The sequence below is a fragment of the Argopecten irradians genome, chromosome 6 (assembly GCF_041381155.1).
Source record: "Argopecten irradians isolate NY chromosome 6, Ai_NY, whole genome shotgun sequence".
NCBI classification, from domain to species: domain Eukaryota; kingdom Metazoa; phylum Mollusca; class Bivalvia; order Pectinida; family Pectinidae; genus Argopecten; species Argopecten irradians.
Window position 1 is genome coordinate 43955193 of NC_091139.1, and position 15079 is coordinate 43970271.

The 15079-nt window shown below is 33.8% G+C and overlaps 1 protein-coding gene across 2 annotated transcripts in view; it reads right to left on the reverse strand.

Annotated features, from left to right (window-relative positions):
* The window catches only part of LOC138326000 (prostaglandin E2 receptor EP2 subtype-like), a 49518-nt gene that overhangs the window by 25060 nt on the left and 9379 nt on the right, over positions 1–15079 (reverse strand). The window contains exon 1 of one of the 2 annotated variants that reach the window (XM_069272073.1): positions 5044–5157. The exons of the other annotated variant lie outside the window; for it this stretch is intronic. The gene's annotated coding sequence lies outside the window, so the exon portion shown is untranslated. Of the gene's footprint in view, positions 1–5043; positions 5158–15079 lie in introns of those variants that run through there. 2 annotated transcript variants of the gene reach the window in all.

Below are 15079 nucleotides of genomic sequence, written 5' to 3' on the forward strand. Positions count from 1 at the left end.
TGCTCGTTACATGTTACACTCTTGAAACAGTTGAATCATATGACATTAATAAGTTCGGTGTCCCAAATCTTTGCCTATCACACTTAACACACATGAATCGTCTTGCTTTACAAATATATGTTCATCGCTTAGCATGTTAGATTTTACTCTTTCAGACACATTCGCAAAGAGGTAATGTTATTTTCAAACACTTTTCCAAAAGTTACGACAATGTCGCAATCAGCCGTCGACAGATTTGTTTTTGTTGTTGTTTGATTTGTTTTTTTAGTAAAACGAGTTTGAATTAATATTGAAAGAAATACCTCACAAACACTGAGATAATTGGCATCTTCAAACGTAATGAGCTGCTGACTCGATACTCCAGCCTGCTTATTTAACCCTGAAATCATGAAGTATTATGGACAAACATGCAGGTATGGTGATTTGATCGAGTCACAAATTGTAGTAAAAGACAACATCAAAAGCTAATATCCTCACTAATTATTCTAACCATGACAAGGCAAAGAAATCTTAAAGATACAAGCAAAAACACGAGCTCGACCTCAAGGTTTATTTGCTCGAGTGTGAAAAAGTCAAAACCTAAAAAAAAATTTAAAAAAAACGACGGCATGTTGGAAGCGAGCATATAACAACAAAGTCCGTAGTTATCTGTGTTCGTGCTGAGGGCTTGTAGTATTGGTCTGACACAAGTGATTTGCCCCATGTCGAGATCCCTTTACAAACAGTGATTAATTGCAATAGAATCCTCGTAGAGGAAGTAGAACACCAGCAGGCTTTGTTATACTGTCTCAAACCCATAATCCCACCAGGTACATCGTGTTGGCTTGTATTCCGTAATAAGAATACTACAGTTGTACGTGAAATCATGTACTTCTCCGATAAACTGTCTGGTAACAGAACAAAGAAAACTTCTGGGCTAGGATAGCCACGTGCGTACGTTACACGATTCTTATTGTATCAAAGCTAGGTATCTTCTTACAACTTCGAAAAAATTGTAGAATTGCCGAATATATTACTTAGTGGTACTTCGCAGTTATTTAAGGATTAACCTAAATAGAAATAGCGAAGATTACTTTACAACGTTATCTCATTGTATGCAGTAATCGAGCAAATCCTACTGTAATTCAATCTGCTACACACACCATCTTGAATTTAGAATTTTATCAATGAATTTCCAAAAAGGGAATTACGTCGTTGTACTAGCCAAGCCTAAGCGACGTTATAAACAACGACGTCATATATATTAACGTAAATTTTAATCCGTGAACATTATCGTTACAATCTTGATTGAAATTTTAGGAATAATGAGATACAACTATTATGAAAAGAAGAGCGTATTTAATCCTCTTCAAAATCGCAAATTGAAGTCGGACTGTCACGTAGACGACCATTTTACATCGAACAATAAGCAGCATGCTTTACCGTCCTTTATATGGTCTACGAAAAGCTGAGCCGGCGCGAATTTAAAGGTCAATGAATTGATTTAGATAAATGTTAAATTTCAATCATCTTTACATGGCTATTTCGTGACCATTGGTTCCTGTAGCAAAACATGTTAAATAATAATTCAATAATAGCATCTGTTCCGATGGGCATTTATCATTTATCATTTATTAGTTGTAAATTTTATGTATTATTTTTTAAATTGTCACATATTTAAAATACATAATTAATACATTTATCTTACCTACATATCTGTTTAGGTAATTGTTAAAATTAATGCATGTGTCATGACAAGCATAAATTTAGACCAAACTTTATCTCAATATTCTGCAACATTTTATCTTTTAAATCATATACATGAATACAGCAGCCATGGTAGAATTTCTGAATCCCATTGGTGGATGACCATCGGCTTATTAGCCACATGGACTTTCTGGTCTGTATCTGTTGGGTGAAGGTAATTTCCTCATGGCTGCTGCATTCTCATTTCTTTATTATTATACTTTTTTGAAAAACAAAATTACTATCTATAATCTCATTAAAATTATATATTGTCATGACTTCTGAAACATATACTTTCAAATACTCTTTCATGTCATTTGTATATATACATTTTGTTACCAGGGAATGAACTTACATAGGCACTGCCTGTTGTTCGATCCTATTTCAACTTATTTGAAATAAAATTTTGTTGAAATTGAAAAACATGTGAAATGAAAAAAAAATGGTATAGGCAGTTCAGATCACTAAGTCTTTGAGGCTTTCTTAGTGGCGAACGAATGGTCCTAGTCCTTGTTAAAGTTTCTGTCCTTTCTCGGAAGACAGTGCTTTGTCAGTGTCGGGAGATCATACAAGATCAACAATTACGTAAGCGACGCATTGACTGGCTGTGTCAGCGTCGGGAGATCATACAAAATCAACAATTACGTAAGCGACGCACTGGACTGGCTTATGCCAAATGTCATCTGAACATGTCAGATCGTCAAGGCTAATAAGAAAAAAACATAAACATTGGGTTTGACAATGACATTTTAAGGGAGCGTGCTACCGCTTCATGTTGATTTTGCCGTTTGTATTATGTTTACAAATTTTCATATAAATGGTGATCAATTGTATTACAAGCATTGAACTGCTAACAGTTGGAAATCATGAGAGGATGAATTCCCACTGGCCTATTCATGACGACAAAGCGTTAGGACGTCCCATTAAATTTGTTGTTTTCCAGGTGTAAATAATCCTCCTATAAGTCCTAGCTGCAGTTTAATGATTAAATTAACAGATTAACACATTTTAATCAGAGTACGCTATTTTGGTGCAAGTTACTATCTGATGAATCAAATTGGCAAGTTGAAATCATTATTGAACGTGACTATTTTTCATACAAAGTGTTGATTTACTTAAGTAGCTATGTTAACCTTGCATGGACTCTAGTGATTCCCCTAGTGACGAGACTAGAGCACATCGCGTCATGCTTCATTGAGAATACAAACAAGATCATAATTCCTCATGCTTCTGGATTTACACAAATGTGGTGGATCTTAATAGCCATTCAACTGTAACATTCGAAGATATTATTTATAAATAGGAAAGAAAGGGAAAATTTCACTCTAAATCCATTACTTTTCTTGTACATTCCCGTGGTATTTCTGTCAAAAACAATTGTTTTATATCAAGTACTAGCGTTCGTGATGTATTGGTGGTCAACATATATGGTTTCCGTTACTGTAAATATATCCCGAGAAAAGGCGTGCATCGCGGTCAGTTTATATGTGACTGTATTCCCTCCAACAGTGTATTTCCTCACTACTGACCCACATAGTTGACATTTTTTATGTACTTTATACTCGAGAACAACTCGACATTACTGTTCGATTTCCGGTAAGTATGACTATTAAAAGTATAGAAGTTAATAGTTGGCTACACTGCATGTCAAGTTGTTATTTTAATGAAAGGAATTATAATGTACAATTTGTTTTAAAGAATAATATTACTTCTGAAACACGGGTTGTTTTAAATTCCTGATCAAATATAATAATTTGGCCCTTTGGTTATGGTGTGGAGATAGCTTTTGCTAACACATTAAAAAAGACAGTTCTATATGAATTATTACGAATGGAAATCTGCCAAACCCAAATGAATGAAAACATCGATAATTACTCTTTATCATTTAAATTTAAACTACTTCTTTCATGATTTAGTTGGCTGTACACAAACTGAAAGGAGGTCTTAAGTTTTCTTCGATATAGACGTTCATGACCAACGCAACTTTCATGTTTAATTGGTAGTCACCAAAACCCTGTGTAGTACGTCAGGTATGACGTACCACGTGTAGTACGTCAGGTATGAAGTGCCATGTGTAGTACGTCAGGTATGACGTACCATGTGTAGTACGTCAGGTATGACGTGCCATGTGTAGTACGTCAGGTATGACGTGCCATGTGTAGTACGTCAGGTATGACGTACCATGTGTAGTACGTCAGGTATGACGTGCCATGTGTAGTACGTCAGGTATGACGTACCATGTGTATTACGTACCATGTGTAGTACGTCAGGTATGACGTGCCATGTGTAGAACGTCAGGTATGACGTACCATGTGTAGTACGTCAGGTATGATGTGTGCCATGTGTAGTAGTACGTCAGGTATGACGTGCCATGTGTAGTACGTCAGGTATGACGTACCATGTGTAGTACGTCAGGTATGACGTGCCATGTGTAGTACGTCAGGTATGACGTGCCATGTGTAGTACGTCAGGGATGACGTGACATGTGTGACATGTGTAGTACGTCAGGTATGACGTGCCATGTGTAGTACGTCAGGTATGACAAACCTACGCTAACGCTTTACCTTAATGCACCTGTGTACGTACCAGATACATGTTTGACTGTCTAAGGCAGTCTGCCAACCCATGTCTAACTAACCAATACTTGGAATCTGAAAAAGTTCGTAGGAAGTCATGCTTGACCAATTTAACGCCAATGCAAACCATACGTTGTATTTATAAATGTATTCTGTCCTAATGTTCATTGCTGTTTGTAGTATGTACTTTTGCTGTTTATAGGTAATTGATTATTGCAATCAAGATTAACACGTTACGATAACACTTCATGAGATTTAATTTTTGCCCGTTAATTAATGTGTACTTTTAATTTTTATTAGTAAAAACTTTGAGTGCATTTTGCGCTCTAGTTAAAACACTGATCTTTCATTGCACCACATTCATTTACAAATCCCCAACAAAACAACAACAGAAACAATTTTTTCTAATTACTTATTTTTAGCTATTACAATTATTGTGATCAATTTACAGAATTCTCTTGCTTCAATACCAACATCTTCATGCGATTTAAATTTTGTCCGTTATGTAATGTGTACTTTTAATTTTTTAGTAAATATCCCGAATCTGCATTGAGCGTTAGTGCTAACACTGATCTTATACTGCACCACTTTCATTTACAAAACCCCAACAAAACAACAACAAAAACTGTTTTCCAATTACTTAATTTTAGCTATCACAATCATTGTTTAAGAGCCTTTGTAACGCAATATGCTGTGCTCAATTTACAATAATCTCTAGTTCCATACACAAACTGATACTCACACTTGAGAGAGTTGTTTCCTCGTCCCTGGCTCTCTAGTTACTGTGTGTAACCTAGAGAACAGTTGCCCCTATCCAGCTGAGTGTCGGGTCAGCAAACATCCCCATGTGTAAACGCCACACGTATAAATAAGTCGGCCCAATAACACAGCACTGATTAACGGTGGTGTAATTAATGAATATCTGACGTGCACATTAACATAATGGCTTGACACTCAATATCCAGGAACAATATAATGTTAACTCCCCATTACTGCTCAATTACAGGCCTCAATTAAACGCTCTCAAATGACACCTTCTCAAACCGCCGTTATGGCTCCAGAGTCGGGCCTCATCATTCAGCTTAATAACAGCAGAACAACTTTAGGTAACATAAAAATATTTCACATTATAGGTACTCCATTTCACCAGTACACCAAATGTAGTGACAATCGATAATGTAACAAAAGTACTCTTCACGTTAAATAGATAGTTTGTAATTGGAAGAACAATAAAAATATGAAATAACATCATACCGTATAGATATATTTCCGACATTAAAAGCGACCTGATTATTATCTTCGTTCTCTCTGATGTATGACAATTCATATTTCGCGATATTTAACTCTTTATCACTCCCTAGTAGTAATAGTGATATTTGTTGTAGCGAATTTATCTATTGATCTATTATTTAACTCTTTATCACTCCCTAGTAGAAATAGTAATATTTGTTGTAGCGAATTTATCTATTGATCTATTATTACTCTTTATCACTCCTATAATGTATTTGTTTAACTCTTTATCACTCCCTAGTAGAAATAGTAATATTTGTTGTAGCGATTTATCTATTGATCTATTATTTAACTTTTATCACTCCCTAGTAGAAATAGTAATATTTGTTGTAGCGAATTTATCTATTGATCTATTATTTAACTCTTTATCACTCCCTAGTAGAAATAGTAATATTTGTTGTAGCGAATTTATCTATTGATCTATTATTTAACTCTTTATCACTCCCTAGTAGAAATAGTAATATTTGTTGTAGTGTGTTTATCTATTGATCTATTATCTAACTCTTTATCACTCCCTAGTAGAAATAGTAATATTTGTTGTAGCGTATTTATCTATTGATCTATTATTTAACTCTTTATCACTCCCTAGTAGAAATAGTAATATTTGTTGTAACGTGTTTATCTATTGATCTATTATCTAACTCTTTATCACTCCCTAGTAGAAATAGTAATATTTGTTGTAACGTATTTATCTATTGATCTATTATTTAACTCTTTATCACTCCCTTGTAGAAATAGTAATATTTGTTGTATCGTGTTTATCTATTGATCTATTATCTAACTCTTTGTCACTCCCTAGTAGAAATAGTAATATTTGTTGTAACGTATTTATCTATTGATCTATTATTTAACTCTTTATCACTCCCTTGTAGAAATAGACCCCTATAGAAATAGTAATATTTGTTGTAGCGAATTTATCTATTGATCTATTATTTAACTCTTTATCACTCCCTAGTAGAAATAGTAATATTTGTTGTAGCGAATTTATCTATTGATCTATTATTTAACTCTTTATCACTCCCTAGTAGAAATAGTAATATTTGTTGTAGCGAATTTATCTATTGATCTATTATTTAACTTTTTATCACTCCCTAGTAGAAATAGTAATATTTGTTGTAACGTGTTTATCTATTGATCTATTATTTAACTCTTTATCACTCCCTAGTAGAAATAGTAATATTTGTTGTAGTGTGTTTATCTATTGATCTATTATTTAACTCTTTATCACTCCCTAGTAGAAATAGTGATATTTGTTGTAGCGTATTTATCTATTATTTAACTCTTTATCACTCCCTAGTAGAAATAGTAATATTTGTTGTAGTGTGTTTATCTATTGATCTATTATTTAACTCTTTATCACTCCCTAGTAGAAATAGTAATATTTGTTGTAGTGTGTTTATCTATTGATCTATTATCTAACTCTTTCACTCCCTAGTAGATATTGTATTGTTATCTATTATCATATTAACTCTTATCACTCCCTTGTAGAAATAGTAATATTTGTTGTAGCGTGTTTATCTATTGATCTATTATTTAACTCTTTATCACTCCCTTGTAGAAATAGTAATATTTGTTGTAGCGTGTTTATCTATTGGTTTATATTGATACCTGTTGAAATTGTCGTGATCTAATCATGTCTATCCCTATATATCCCTAATATCATGGTGAGTGATTATATTAACAAAACGTTTATATATGTATGTATTTGGATTGTTTTTATTTTTACGTCGTATATAAGACAATTGGAGTAAAATAAGGACTTTTCATATTTTTTGTCATGGAAGGAAACTTGAGATTCGGAGAAACGCTACAGGTATGAACAGTCCCTTTTAATACATATTTGGGACTCTTGATCCAGAAGTGAGTTTTTGTCAACTTAATAACTATAAAAACAACGTTTCAGTGGAATATTATGATTGCCTTTTGGTTATGTATATCAAGGTAGCTCCATACTTTTTTGAAAACTCATGTCATTTTTTTTCAAAAAGGTCTTATTTTCTTGCATTTATCATGCAGATTTCAAATCTGTAGAGAAAAATGGGTATCCTCGAAATACTTTTTGAGATATTTAAGCTTGATATATACCATCCGTGCGAATTTGCATTTTTCTGTAATATAAGGGCGAATGTAGTCTCGATCCTGTTGATTTTCGTCTTAAATTTCTAACGTTAGAACAATATGCAAAACTATTGTATTTTTACAAATGCTAACTAATTTCCGTTACTTCCCAAACCGTTTCTATACGTAATTATCATGTTTTGCCCCTAAAAATCAATGAATAGGCAAAAAAGGGAATGAAAACCCATGTCAATTTTACAATACTTGTATATGATATGCCCAAGGTAACATAGTTTCAAATATATAAAAAACATGGGGTCCTCGATCAAAATTTCACAATTTTGCAAGCTTGAAATTTGTAACTCGCAAACCTACCCCATTTCACCCAGTGCTAATATGGGTCAAATTTGAATATTGTTTTGAAAAACATGCCGCAAAAACATTCTAAATCAATTCATATGTTTTTGTGATATTATATCTGGTTTATGTCTGTTTGTTTTATGATTTTCTCCAAATTTTGTGTTCTAAGGAAATCCATATGCGATTTTTTAGAATTCTGGAATTTCGGTTCGGACGGGTCCCCTCTTATTATTTATTGCGACGAACGTTACTTCCGGTGATTGAAAATCCGCAAAATCCACAGAGATATCATCTAATTTTCACTTCAATGCTTTTACTTAATTTATTTAATAATTCTAAACATTGAATATTATATGTAGACAATTTTTACCTGTTGAAAAAATATCCAAGTGGAATGTCTGGAATATCGGAAACCATTCTGGAATATTCAAGACAATCTCCGCAGCTTCAGTATAGCGTCATATGAATATTGGCCCAATTTGAAAAGTATGGACCTAACATAAGTATTCTTTATTTGCAATTCACAAAGTTATCTGCCCTTGCGGGTAGGTATTGATTGCTACGTCATGTCTTTGTGAGCGTAACGTCAAACTTTTCAAAAGCCAAGAGTTTCGTTCACAAAACAATGACGTCACAATGTACACCTACCCTGCAACACGCAAAGACAGAAGGAAGGTACCTAGATAATGTTTGCATTTGTACCTAATCGTCAAATACAGAAAGTATCACATCGGCTGTTATGTTGAAAGCGTCATGTTAAGATAATAATAATTTTCGGTCACCCATATTTGAATCTCCAACAGCCAGCTTACACAGGAACCGGATATAACTTTATGTAGTTAGCTTTGTTGGTTTGATAAGGTTTTATGGACCAAGCCTTGTTTGTAATGCTAGTATTACACCAGATGGTTGCAGTCATGAGGGAAAACCAGACCTTTAAAAAAGACCTGAAGATATTTGTGGAGTTTCCGTGAGGAAATAAAACTAGAACTATCATAAAATAGTAGCAAGTATCAAGATGTGGAATCGATGTCATTGCAAGTAACAATAGGGTTTCTTGAGAATGTATGTACTGTGATCTCCCTGTATATTTGTGCCGAATGATTAGAGGGGTTATAAGGAAACCTAGAAGTCCAGCTAACCTCTGTACAACGTGTATGTCCGTGACAGGGAATCAGACTCCAATCTTAACCCTTAATCGATCGGCGCCCTGGATTATTGTGTATTCTGCTACAGCTTGTTATAGACAAACATTTACATTGGCCACTGGAAAGTTTAATGTTGTCCCAACGTAATATCCATATATTTGGTCTTAATTTTATAATCATAACACTGGGGAATACCTTCCAGCTATTCCGATTAATTTGATTTATATTGTCCCCACAGCGATTCAATATCAACAAATGTTAAAGAACAATTATAAGAACTGCTGTACTCCACTCGTGATAATGAAGCAATAAAATGATTGTTACTCTGAATCATTAAAGGCTAACCTTGTTAGAGATTAAAGTGATAAAAATGTTGTATTGAAAATTGATCTAGTGAAAGTAGGAATGCTGAAGATGACAGAATTCTGATTATTCCAGATACCTATGTTCAATCCACGGAAAAAGAACATATTTCATGTTATATCCAGTGTTGTGTGAAATACTTGAATTGCTATATTTAGAAAACCTTTACTTTCGCATTAGCATTACCATGGTAGTAGTCCCACACCTCGGCACAATTATTTATGTAGTTGATGGTAAACCTTTCTATCTTTCCTTTATCTTCTAAGTAGGACAACCGTAATTGTCTACAATGTACATAGAGCGCATTTATATTTCACATTTCTCACTTACAAAATTTTCACTACTTAACTAAACTAACTCAGCGAATCACCACAAAGAGTTGTATTGTGTTAGAAGTAAATTAGTTCCGTAACTAAGGCGGCCAGGCGTTTCGTGCCCTATTATCTAGTTAATCAATGCCGAGAAATGCAACAGCTGTTGTAGAAGCTCTAGTGATGTCCAGTATAGGAAGTGATATCAATGGATGTAAATAGGGAAAACGTTTGTGGGCGGATCGCAACACGTATGTACCTAGTAAATAAAAGGGCATCAAAGGAAATATTCAAGGACAATTACGCGAGGAAACACTGTTTTATTTATAGATGAGATTTTTATACAATGTTATAATTATCTTTTTACCTTGTTTACAGAATAGACAGCTTGAAGTATGGCACGACAAAGGACGAAAGTACGATCATTTAGAAAAATCAAGATGTATGGGACAAGTTCCCATTTTTTTGGTATGCTTGTTTTCTATTGAAAATGATAAGTAAAACGGAAAGAATCACGAATAAAAATGTAACTTGCATTTAAAGTTCTTTAACGAAAGATGCCAAAATTCATATCATGTTACCAAAATCAATCAATCTACAAAACTTTCGTTGACCTGCTATCTATTCTTTCTCGTGATTTTCTGAAAAACAAAGAACATGTTTTCATGACGTCATTAATTAACATTTAGTTCGTGACAAAAACACGGACCACGGTTATCAAAGTGCGCTTTATTTTATCAGGATATACATTAATAGATATGTATTATCTCGTTCCAACTATTGATGTTCCTGATAAGTTATACTATTTCTTTTTGGAGCCACGTGTGCAAGACAAACAAGGTTTCAAATTATAAATCAGGTCCTTTGAAATTTCCCTAATGTATATTTACGTTTAATTGAAGTACATTATAATCCAGTAACTGTTGCTACAGTATGAAGCCTTTAAATGCAAACATTGAATCGTATCTAAGTGGGAGTTGGTAAATAAATAATAATGGGGCAGGTTTATTATACAGCAGACACATTACTTAAGTATGTAATTGTGTGCTAGAATGCAGCTAAGATTAAAGAAATCACACTTCTTAACAAACAACAGTTTTATATGTAACTAAATTCGTATGGAGGTAATAAAAGGTAACCCTGTACCCAATTTCAAAAGCATCTTCCCTGGGCTATTTGTATTGGTGAAATTCCTTCATTGAAAAAAATGTTGGGAAAAAGTCAATGAGGAGAATGTAAACCCGTTATACATACAATACACATGTTGTATTCACGGGTACTCTCTCTCTCTCTTGTTATATCCTTATAATCGTTTTGGCTTCGTGTATGTTAGTGCATATACTGCATTTTAGTATGTACACGAAATGTAGCTGTTACATTTACAAGCTACATAGGGAGGATCAAGAACACTACAGATGGAAATGTTGATAAAGTTCCCAACTTCTAAAATCATCAGTGCTCTCGAGGAATACTGATTATTTTCTTCATAATAATGAACTAATAATATCCTGTATTCTATGTCTATTTTAATAATGAAGATTCTCTATGACATTCTAAAATGTGTACGTTATTTTCGCGCTAACAAAAACTTTAATAAACCTAAGTCGTTTGTGAAATTACGAATGTATTCCAATTATAATATGTAAGTATTCATAAATGCATATGAATTTTTCGAACAGCTTTTTTTTTGAGTACCAGGCACCTCTGTTGTAGGTAAGAGTGCTAATCACATACCTGCCCTTTACAACAGAGGCAGTGTGTTCTGTATAACTGCGTATAACTGTATAACACGTGAGGCCAATCTGACACGTTAATGTATTCTGGGAACACTGTGACGTTACCGAAAGTATCGGACAAGGGAGTACTATCGGTATATAAATCACACAGGAGTATATCCCGTTACAGTTTTAATCATATTGATATCGATAATGGTGACCTGTACGTTACACCCGGTCATTCTGTAGGTAGACACTTTATACCTTTATTAATTTGGATTTTATCAATAATGTATTTATTCGAGGCCACGATCAATGATCATCATGACTTATTATATCATTTTTTTTTGAAAATGTTTAATTATAAATTCATCAAAATTCATGACACGTTTTAGCATAAAAATCGCATTAACCAATCAAAAGTAATTTTGCAAAAGGCAGTGTCATTTGGTACATTTTGAGAAGGTAGCATATCTTAACACAAGCAATATAAAGTATTTTACTTTTGGGATTCCTTTATAAGTATAGACTATTACTGCAGAAGTAACTAAGTAAGGCCCTGTAATATCTTTGATCATCATATTTATTCAGAATGTATGGACAATGATTATTTAAGGAATAGAAGTTTATTTTGTTGAGGTTATGAGAGTATAATGATAATGGTGCACGTGTAAATAATGTAACCCCCGCGAAGCCGGGTTACATAAAATTTACACGGGCTCCATTATCATTATACCCTCATAACCTCAACAAAATAAACATCTATTCCTTATATTTACAGTTTTTTCAAGTAAATGAATAGTATTAATTCCCGCGGCAGCTGCATATTTTTTTTATTAAAATATACATATTTTTTCTCTCCCGTCATCGTCAACGAATTCGATTGAATAGCTGATTGGAATTGCGTCATTCATTTGTTCCTGCCAAAAGTGGGACCATGACCCCACGTTGCTACGCCATCGACTATTCACGTAACAATAGAATTGCCGCGCGTGTTGATAATAATAGAAAGCATAGTTATTGAGTCAACTGTAAAAATTGTTTTTTTTTATATTTTCTCATGCACTTTTTAAGGAAGCGGAAAATTAAAGAATAAGAAAGAAGGGTCAGCTTCAGTGTTTGTTTCATCTGTTTATTGTGAAATTCCTCATGTAATAGAAATGAATTGCGTATCTGTTCCGATTAATAGCGCGATAAATTTCCCATTAATCACTATGGGTGTTTTTATCAATGTATTCTCTTTGCGTATAACAAAAGAGCATGCCACTTAATGCTTTAATGTTCTCAGCGTGATCAAAATTCCACTTCAGGAATTCCAACAAAAATTGTTATATTTTTAGGATCAACATTCTGATGTGGGGAAGATCAAGAGGGACAATGGCTATGGCTATGTCCTCTACTTAATGCACCAAACCGGATGTAAAGGAGATAGGTTTAGATAGGTTTAGAGGGGTGGGAAATCCCACTACATGTGGTAAGAGACACATCATGGAACACTATTTATAATACTTACATAAGCCACACATAAACTGGTGAATGGAATGAACGCGTCTCTTTTTTATCTATTTTGATACATCCCGCATCCGTGTGAAACATAAATAGTGAAAGTTTACATCATACAAAAGCCCATCAACATGAATATCGTCACAATATAATAGTAAAATCATATTCGATGTTATATTTTTAGCCCCTTTTTCAGTTTGTCAAGGATCTATAGTGCATGTACTACTTATCAAATAATTAAAAAATGATCTAGCTACATTGATATATATCGCATCAGCATGGATCATTATTAATGGTAGTTTTAATCACACAAGAGTTCCTCACCAAGAATTCTGTCTTTGCATATTACAGAGTCACCGCCATTGCGGGTAGGTATCCATTGTATAGTGAGCGAAATTCATATTGGTTACTCTGTAAAGTATGGCGTTACGCATGGAACAACATGACGTGAAAATCAATACCTACCCGCAAGGGCAGATAAACATGCAAATACAGTAAATCGTAATAGGTAATAATGAAATCCCATTTGAGATTATTGTCAGTCCTATTAGTCTAATACCCACAGACAAACACATACACGTTGGTAACAATAAACGTTGATGATATTTTAACGATTTATGACAAACGCATTACAACTATTTTCAACAAAAAGGAAGAGTTTATCAACGAAACTAATTCATTTAATATGATGCATAGTTTGAATGGATTAATAAAATCATTAATTTTACAACATAACAGAATCTCATCGCTAAATAAAAAAAAATGGAAGTGTGTTATCGATATGCAATCCGGCAATCATAATTCATATAAGCAATGAAATACGACATATACATGTGATGGCTGTTGAAAATATCGTAACATTTTGCTCAGACGTCAGTAAACCTCGGTACCCAGCTTATATTATGTTGTTATGTATGTTACATTGACACTATCTCCGAAGTTTCTTCTTAGTTACCTGACAGAATCCGAATGTCTCATGAAGAACCAGGTGCACTTGAGGAACAATCTCGTGTTTGGACTATGATTTTCTGTATTATACAAGACAAACCCCTTTCGGTATCTATTCTACACATATCTACGATGCTGACGTAAAAGATATCATAATGAAGTATCTGTTAAGATTACATTGGTCTAGAAATGATATATGCTTAAAGCTTATCATTGGTATGTAAACAGTAAGGTCTGTTCTGGCAGGCTCTGACAGTCAATGGGAATGTGTACCGTATGTAAATGTAGAACGTCGCTCAAGTGACTAACTATTTAATGACTTCAGTTTTAAAAACAATACCTTTAGTACGTAGTTGTCCATTTACTGTTTTTGAGTTCGTAGGTTTAATCATAACATTACCTATTTTACCGATTATTTGTTTTTTCTTACATTTACTGACGTGACAATGTATACAGCTTACATTCGTGTAGTAACATATCAATAGCAAGGACCAAGTGTGTGATGTGTTACGTGTGGGGGATCGTCTTTATATGATCATTGCTGTACTGGGACGTTCATTTAATCAATCAAACTTTTTTTCACACTGAAAATATCACTGATGTGAGCATTTTCCCTATCATTCTCGTGCTTTTTCTCTCAACCTTTCATTTTTTCTCAACATTTCACTTCACTTCATTCAAACATAAACATACATACATACATAACCAAAACTTATGTATTTTGGAAAACTGTAGTTACTACAAACGAAATCAAAAAAAATATCCAAGTTACATGCTAATAACAACGGGTCATTTACTCATTCTTCTGTCTTTATGTTGAACTGGAGTAGAAACTACTACTTTTAAAGACAATGGTGTGTCTTGGTCAATGGACAGAACCCAGATCCTTCCTTGCAGATGCGAAACCTCAACCCAAGACCAAAATCGAGGTAGTGCCAAAGCAGACCATAGGAAGAAGAATTTCCTTTAATCTGATTGAAATACAGATCCTTATAACCACTCCGTTCAATAGAGGATCTGAGAAAATCCGATTAAGGGTCATGTTCGGATGACCTTTATACCACGTGTAATTCAGATCAAAT